Here is a 7704-nt window from a genome sequence, read left to right on the forward strand (position 1 = left end):
AGAAGCCATAATAAACAGAAGTCAAACAGCACACCAAAATTCAGCATCTTCCCAGCCATAATGTTCAGAAGGCAGAGGCCAACACCATAGCACTAATGGCAGATGTATTTCCCATCATGTGTGCCCACTTTACTCCAGCTTCGTGCAGGCTCTGGTCTGAATTACCGCCAGAAGCACTGCTCATGGCTGATTGCCACACCTTCTTCTGGCCTTTAAGCAGGGTCCCTAAGAACTGCTGCCTTTCCTAGAGGGAAGGAACCCACAGATGGTGACAGGGGCTGTGGTGGTATGTCCTGGCAGGCAGCAGCATCTCTGCCAAGGGCTCACAGAGCACACTCTGGTGGCCACAGACGTGTTGTAGGATCAGCAGGGAAAGGCCTGCTTGGGTTATAAAGAGGCAGGCTGGGCACGGATATGACTCTGTACCTGGTGTGTAGCATCATATGGATCTTAACCCAGTTTTATTCTTTGAGAAGTGAGGCTCTGAGGCTAGTTTTATTTTGGGGCTAGCTCTAATGGTTTATCTCAGTTAGTGCAGTCCCATTTTGATTGATAAAAGCTGTGGCCTTACAACAGCTAAGCTGATAATAAACTACTAAGTTAAGTCCTTTTTTCCCCCAAAAAGAAAATCTACATTTTTAAAAAATAGAAATAAAGATGTCTTACATCCTTACTCCCAAATTTTATCTTTTAAGTGATATTTTTTTCAGAAATCTTTACAAGCCAAGAGCTGAAAAACAGTTTTATCCTAATTATACAATTGTGAAGTTTTATAATAAAGAAGCATTTCAGAATTTGTTTGTTTAGAGCACCTTGTACATTTTTTCACAGTTTTTGAACTGCAAAATCAAACCCAAAAAACCTGTTTGAAATTAGCATATGGCCAAAGAAGAAAAAAAGGCATGCATTTTTGAGAGCAGGTATAATTAGCCACTGAGATAAACTATCAAAGGCTACAGTACATTCTCACTCATTCTCATTGAATCAAGAGTAGGTCCATTTTTAAAAGACATTGTCTCTTATCCTGGGATTGTTAGTTGAAGCTCCTCCAATCTGTGCTATGCAGGAGATCATAATAATGATGGTCATTTTTTTGCCAGATGTCAAAGAACATTTAGGCTTCTGGGACACGCATGTGCTACATCCCTGTGCTCCTGTCAGCAGCCACCAGCCTGCAATTCCTCTTTCCTGCAGATAAAACAGCCAGCAAGGTTTAGAGATATTTGTCCCCTTTGGTCTGCATCTCTCATATTGCCCCTGGTGCACTCCTTCACCTGGCCTTGAAATCTCTTTACTTGTCAGAATAAAAATAATATAGTAATTGCTCTGAAAATGTGTTACAAAATAGAACATTACCCCACATCTTTTATAAAGATGTAAGGGCCCTATTTAAAGGTGCTGTAGACAACTTTCACTGATTTCACTACCTTAATACCTTTAAAGACACAGCTGTTACTTCTTACACTTAAACTTTTGGATCTTCTTGTGCCAAAAGTTTTTCAAACACTGAGTTCAATGCTGTCCCAGGCATGCATAGCTTACATACCAGCTGCAAAGCAGTGAGCCAAGTTTCACTCCAGTGCAGACTTTTCCCCATTTTAAACTCAGTGTTTCCCACTTCTTCTGCTCTGGATGAGGCCGTGGACTACAAGACCTGCCTCTCACCTAAACAACCTATCTGCCTGCTTTGCTGGGACTCTGCTTCCATGTTTCACAAACACCCCTTCACATGACTACCAGCAATCAGCTAAGCCACCCACGTCCTGGAGCACGGACACTTGCCTTCAATCTTATGCTAACATACATGGCAAACTACATGTACAGAATATTCATTATATGTTATATAATTTGGAATAAAAATGTTTAAATGAGCTGCTATTATCTTGAAATTATCAAACACTGCAAGACATAAAGTTCAAGAAACTCAAGACTGTCAACTGCAGCTGCGACCTTTCGGGCCAGCTGACCTGGACAGACTGACACCTACAGCTGAATATCATCTTTTAGTGTTGGCATATCAAGTGAGGAGCAAACATTCTGATTTTCAGAAACGTCTTGTCTGGTACTGGATAAGGCAATAGCATTACTTCCTATGTATTTTTAGTTCTATAAAAGTCAAGAATTTACACATTCAGTATACATTGGTTATAAATTAATGGCAACTGTGATCTCATAAATTGTATTTTTAATAAATCAATGCTAAACCATGCTCTTTTATGTGGATACAGTTTTTTCTGTGCACAAGGCATCACATAGAATCATAGAATCGGCAGCCTCCTACCTCTATCGTCTGTCAGTCAGACAGACGTGCAGCTTGTATGAAGAGATGAGGAGCTTTTGAGGAGTTCAGTCAGGACTTTTTCCCCAAACAGGTCACTGTTGTATTTAAAGAGTTCAGGTTGCTCCTTATAGTTCCTGACTGACCTGAGAGTAGAAGGTATTTCTTCCTAATAAAGGGGCCTTAATATTAGTAAGCTGATTCTTTTACTGTATATACCTTAGAAGTTCTCATTCCCACCTCAGAGACAATGCACAAGTTTGGCAGGATGGAGCAGTCTTCTGTCTTCCCCTGGAGAAGGCAGTGCCAGGAGCACAAGCAGTTGGCACACTCAGCCCCAGAAAGTTTCCCTGTTTTAGAGGAAAAAAATGTCCATATACAGACAGCCTGTATAGTGGCTCATACGAATCTGTATGTCCTATGATCTCCCTACCATCATATATATACGTCACACCCATGCCCTGTGGTCCCTGGGGATCTGCATGTACAGGTACACTAATAGGTGACTCTATATTAGACAACACAGGGATTGCAGGATGATAACTGCAATAGGTAGTTTACATACCTATTTTTTATAGGCATATATAGGCATAACTTTACAGGTAGTTTTGTATTTCTGTACTAATAACCACATCTGACATGTACTCTTCTTTTCTTGTGATGCACATAACTTCATGTGGCTGGGGACTGAGCTGAAAAATGGCCACGGGGTTCATGGGTCCAGCTGGAGGCTCTCCCTACCTTGAGGCCTTTGGCATCCTGAGAAGGAACCTGCATTTCTAGTCCTCAGAGCTATGCTCTCATCTTGAATCATTTATTATTAAGGTCAAGGGCAAGATATTCTCCACTATGATTCCATAAAGTGGTAATTGATAAGTTACAAAAAGAAGTTAGCATACACTTTAATTTGTACTACTTTGTGTAGCTAATGCCGTATTTGAGTTTTCTGTCTAACCTACTCAGCACTTGCAAAATTTTCACATGTCTGGAGAAGGCTGTTCAGAAACTTTCCAATTTATTATTTCTTCTCTGTTCACTCATGAAATCAAGTTCTCACTTTCCCACCCACTTGTCCGAGTGCCACCCACACACGTATGCTCACACACATCTTGTATGTACCACCAAGTCCTACATATGACTAATTACATGACTCATCTTACCTAGTTCATGACTGCTCAGAAAACAGAAATTATCAGCTCCTTTCAAACTACCCACCCTGTTTCACAAATATTGTCCTCATTCAAGCGTATGTAGCTTTTGGTCAAAAAAATCTCTACTGATACACAATGAATATCAGATCTCTGGTTTACTACCTCAGCTCTGAATCCCCAGCTGCATCAAGACCTGTAAGATCAGTAAAATCTGTGTCCTCAGTCTTGTCATTATCCCTGTAACTCTATGATCTTTTTTGTGGACAGTGCTTTCAGAAGATCTGCAAGCTCAGCTGAGATTTACAAAAAGGAAAGAGTTGCCTAAAGTGGGGCTGCATTAGGATTCAAGCATGTTTGTAGGTCTAAGGCAGAAATCTGAAAATTCCAGCTTTCTTCAGACATCTACACATTTTACTGGTCCAAGTCCTTGGTCCAGTCTATGAAGCTGGGCAGTGCTTGATCAGAACCCTTTTCCTAGGATACTTTCCTGACTAGAAAAATTCTCCAGTCCTGCTTTGTGAGACACTGGTGTAGGTCTGGAAGATCAATTTTATAGACTAAGGAAGAACTTGATCTGACTGAGGAGACAGTTTTGGTGTCAGTTATGTAGTTTTTCTAACTGGAATTTCACATAAAACACGTGAGTTGTTCTTGGAACAGGGATTATATCCAAATATCTCCTCTTAGAGGAATGTCCCAATCCATGCTTCAAGGGCTTAAACTTTTCCCCAGACCAAAAATTCTGGGATTGTTTTCTGCAATGTTCATTCTGAAAGCAGCAGCTTAGGTACTTCAGTGCACAAGAGGGCTACAGGATATGAAACCTGATCTGATAAAAACACATCCCCACAACCCAGCATTAAGTAGCTAATCCCTCTGACAGGGCAGGAATATAAAACCCAACTCTGCCATCAGGGTTTCCTATTAGATAACATTGGCAGGTACCTATTCAAAACATTGTCTACTTCATTCATAGGTTCAATGACTAGAGAGCTTAGTGGTTTTATTCAAGGGTGCAGGCACCACTAGGCACCTAGTGACTCCAAATATTACATTATTAATAGCAGTGACTGCAATTATTACCATATCAGCCTTTCTTTAGGGATCTAGTTCATACTCCATCCTCCTTATTTTTCATTTCCAGTATTAAATAGACCTGAATATCCTGTAGCATGTTTCTGTAGCCTATCTACTGTCAAACCAAAAGTCACTGATGTATAAAAACTACGTAATTAGCAAAAACAAATATCTGAGGTATTAATGGAATGGCTTGGTCTCACTATCTCCTAGCAAGTTATCTGGATACAGAACTTCCTTCCTCTCCTCTCCTTTCTGCCACAAATTTAGATTTAAGTAATGTCAAGAAATTATAGGTGCCCCAACATGAAAATAAATGTATTTGTTACGCTTGCAGTTCAGGTAAGATCCATGGGACACACCTCCCATGATATGGGGTGTCTATACAACATATACCTGTAGCAATGCAAGCAAGCTTTTTCCCACTATATTACTTTTAATTTCTGTATTATTTAAGATTTAGGCCTTTCGTGAGCATTGGCCTGCCACATCAGATCATCCTTTCTTTCTGTTGCATATGTTAAAGAAATAATTAGAAACTACTGGCAATGTAAGTATTAACCAGAAATACGTTACTGAGGCCCAGTAAGCAAGCTAAATATGAACCATTGCAATAACATAACACATCACTTATTCCCTGAAATAAGTAAAAGACAAATATTTTGCCAATGTTATAGGGGTGTTGTTTTCATACTACAAACAAAAATAAGAGGATTTCTAAAAGATAGCTTATCAAATGATAAATAATAAAGATAAAATTACTTGCTTTGTTGTTTTAAGTACATAAGTACTTAAAAGTTCAGGCACCTGTGCTCACAGATCAGTCTAGAGTCCTGTTTTGCAATCATAAGGTATGATACGCTGACTAAATATCTTAAATATAGAACATAAAATCCCATTACAAATCTGAGAAATGCTAACAGTATTCCACTTGTATGTAGATAAAATATGCTTATTCTAACATTCAAATATTTACCTTAAATTCCAGCTCTGAATGACTGTACGTGTTAAAATGGCAGACCCAGATGTTTAACTTGCTGGACAATGCAATACAGCTGTTTGAAGGTAGCTTTCTATAGAGACTGAAGTAACTTTGCTAAATTTCAGCTGATCTTTAGCAACTACTTTAAGCATATTATGACACACACTAAAAGCACACCAATTTTTAATTTATCTCTGTATTAATAGATCTTTTCTATTTATCCCCTGTATTATTTTTGCAGATCATATTGAGTCTCCTGGGCTCTCCATAACGTTTTTCTGCTGTTCTTCAGAACCTGATTCAGTTTAATGACTTTCTTCCACTCATAGTCCAGGGCCACTCAATTATCCCTTACCCCTTTTGTTGCTCTCCAATCACCTGAGTTGAATTTTGATCAAAAAAAACCCCAAACAGGCATTTTAGATAAAAACAAATGAGAGAAACCACTTTCAACTTGCAAATTACATACAGCAGCCACACATGGAGGTTCTCATAGCTCCAGAATTTCTGGTAAAAAAGCTCCCAGGTAAAAGAGCCCAAGATTTTCCAGAGTGCACACTCCTTGGTGTCCCCAAGATAGACAAATAATAAAAACCACAACCAGGCTTTCCCATTTCCGTGGAGCCTGAACTGCTTAGCTCTGCTTACAATAAGTCCTGTGTCCAAAAGCCTAAGTTTTTGGGCTACAGGTGATACAGATTTATCTAAGAAATAAACATTACATGCCTCTTGTAGGACAGAAGCTCTGGGAGTAGAAAACTCCTATGGGATGTGAGCTGGAAATTAAAGTCTATACCCTCCAATCGAATGCAAAGTAACTATTATTCCGAACAGGGAACCACTTTCAACTTAATTTAGTTGAGAAAGTAGAAACCCATCTATGCACAGAGGTAGCTCCAAACCCAGGGGACTGAAATGCTCCTGGCAAGAATAGTAGTCCAGTGGCTAAAGAACATTCTGCTAGATGGGAGGCTCAGGTTTAGTAAAGCTGAAGATATTCAGACATGGGTGGTTTATTAAATACAGCATTTACCTAATAGGACATGAACCTGGGTTTTCATCCTTGCTCTGAATGTTATGAATTAATTTTTTTTTTAACAGATATAGGATAAATTAGATTGAATATGGCTTTGAACTGAGAACTGAATCTAAAGATTCTTCTTTCTGGCATGGGGGTTTTAATTAGACTAAAATTTGTCTTACGTGCTTGTTCTTTTTGGCCCTAGGAGTCTGATACTTGACTGCATGGGGACAGTATCAGTAGGACAGATGGGGATGGTTTCTTCACCTTTTTAGCCCTCTAACTGTGACCCTACATCCTGTCAGCATGTATTGAATGATATTCAAGTGCTCTGACTGTGCCACAAATTGAAGCAATACCTCCACCCCAATCCCTTTATTTCCATGACCAGGGACTTGTTACACTGCAGAGGATGAACCACCAAAACTAAAGGAATGGCATGCTTTATTAAAAAGTGCCTATAAACACCAAGAAAAAGCTAAGTTCTTTCAGCATTTGTGTCTACAGGTAAAGAAGGGTTTACAATCATTATTTAGGACTTAAACAGATTCAGCTTCGATCCTTCTTCAAGTCTAAGCCTAAGCTTTTTATTTGATCTAACTCCTAATGCCTATTGAATTAATTTCTTTGTCTCAATGAACGTTTAGCTCCTATATACCTTTGAACATCTGGACTAGTATTACATCCTTTTGTGTCACTTCCTAATGCCTCTAGCCCATCACTACAACCTGCCTATGGAGTGTTGTCCAAAAGTTGTCCAGGTACTCATCCATCAGCACTCACATCAGCACCCACACATTTGCTCACCCCACTGAATGTCCCACTAATCAACATTCCAGTTTTTTCCCTCCTGGAGAGCAAGAATGCCAGTGACTACCGTATCAGAGTCTCCTAACATTCTGAAACTTATGAATAAGTTTTAAATGGACTCTAGAAGATCTATTTCAGAGCTAAGCTAACAACTACATAACTTCACTATTATGTTGCTTCAGACATATGTTGCAACCAAGCCTTTCATAGTTGAAGTGGTATTTCAAAGGGGCAGTGAGGAGAGGGAAACAAACACAACTTAAACCCAGCTCTTTTTCCTTTTTAAACTCTAGGTGTCCAGTAACATTACATAGCCTGGGGGTTTTTTTTAGCGTGCTTCCTGTGAAGGACATCTGTGACCATCACCCTGGAAAGAGCTGAAGCA

This window comes from Heliangelus exortis, chromosome 1 (genome assembly GCF_036169615.1).
Source record: "Heliangelus exortis chromosome 1, bHelExo1.hap1, whole genome shotgun sequence".
Lineage (NCBI taxonomy): Eukaryota > Metazoa > Chordata > Aves > Apodiformes > Trochilidae > Heliangelus > Heliangelus exortis.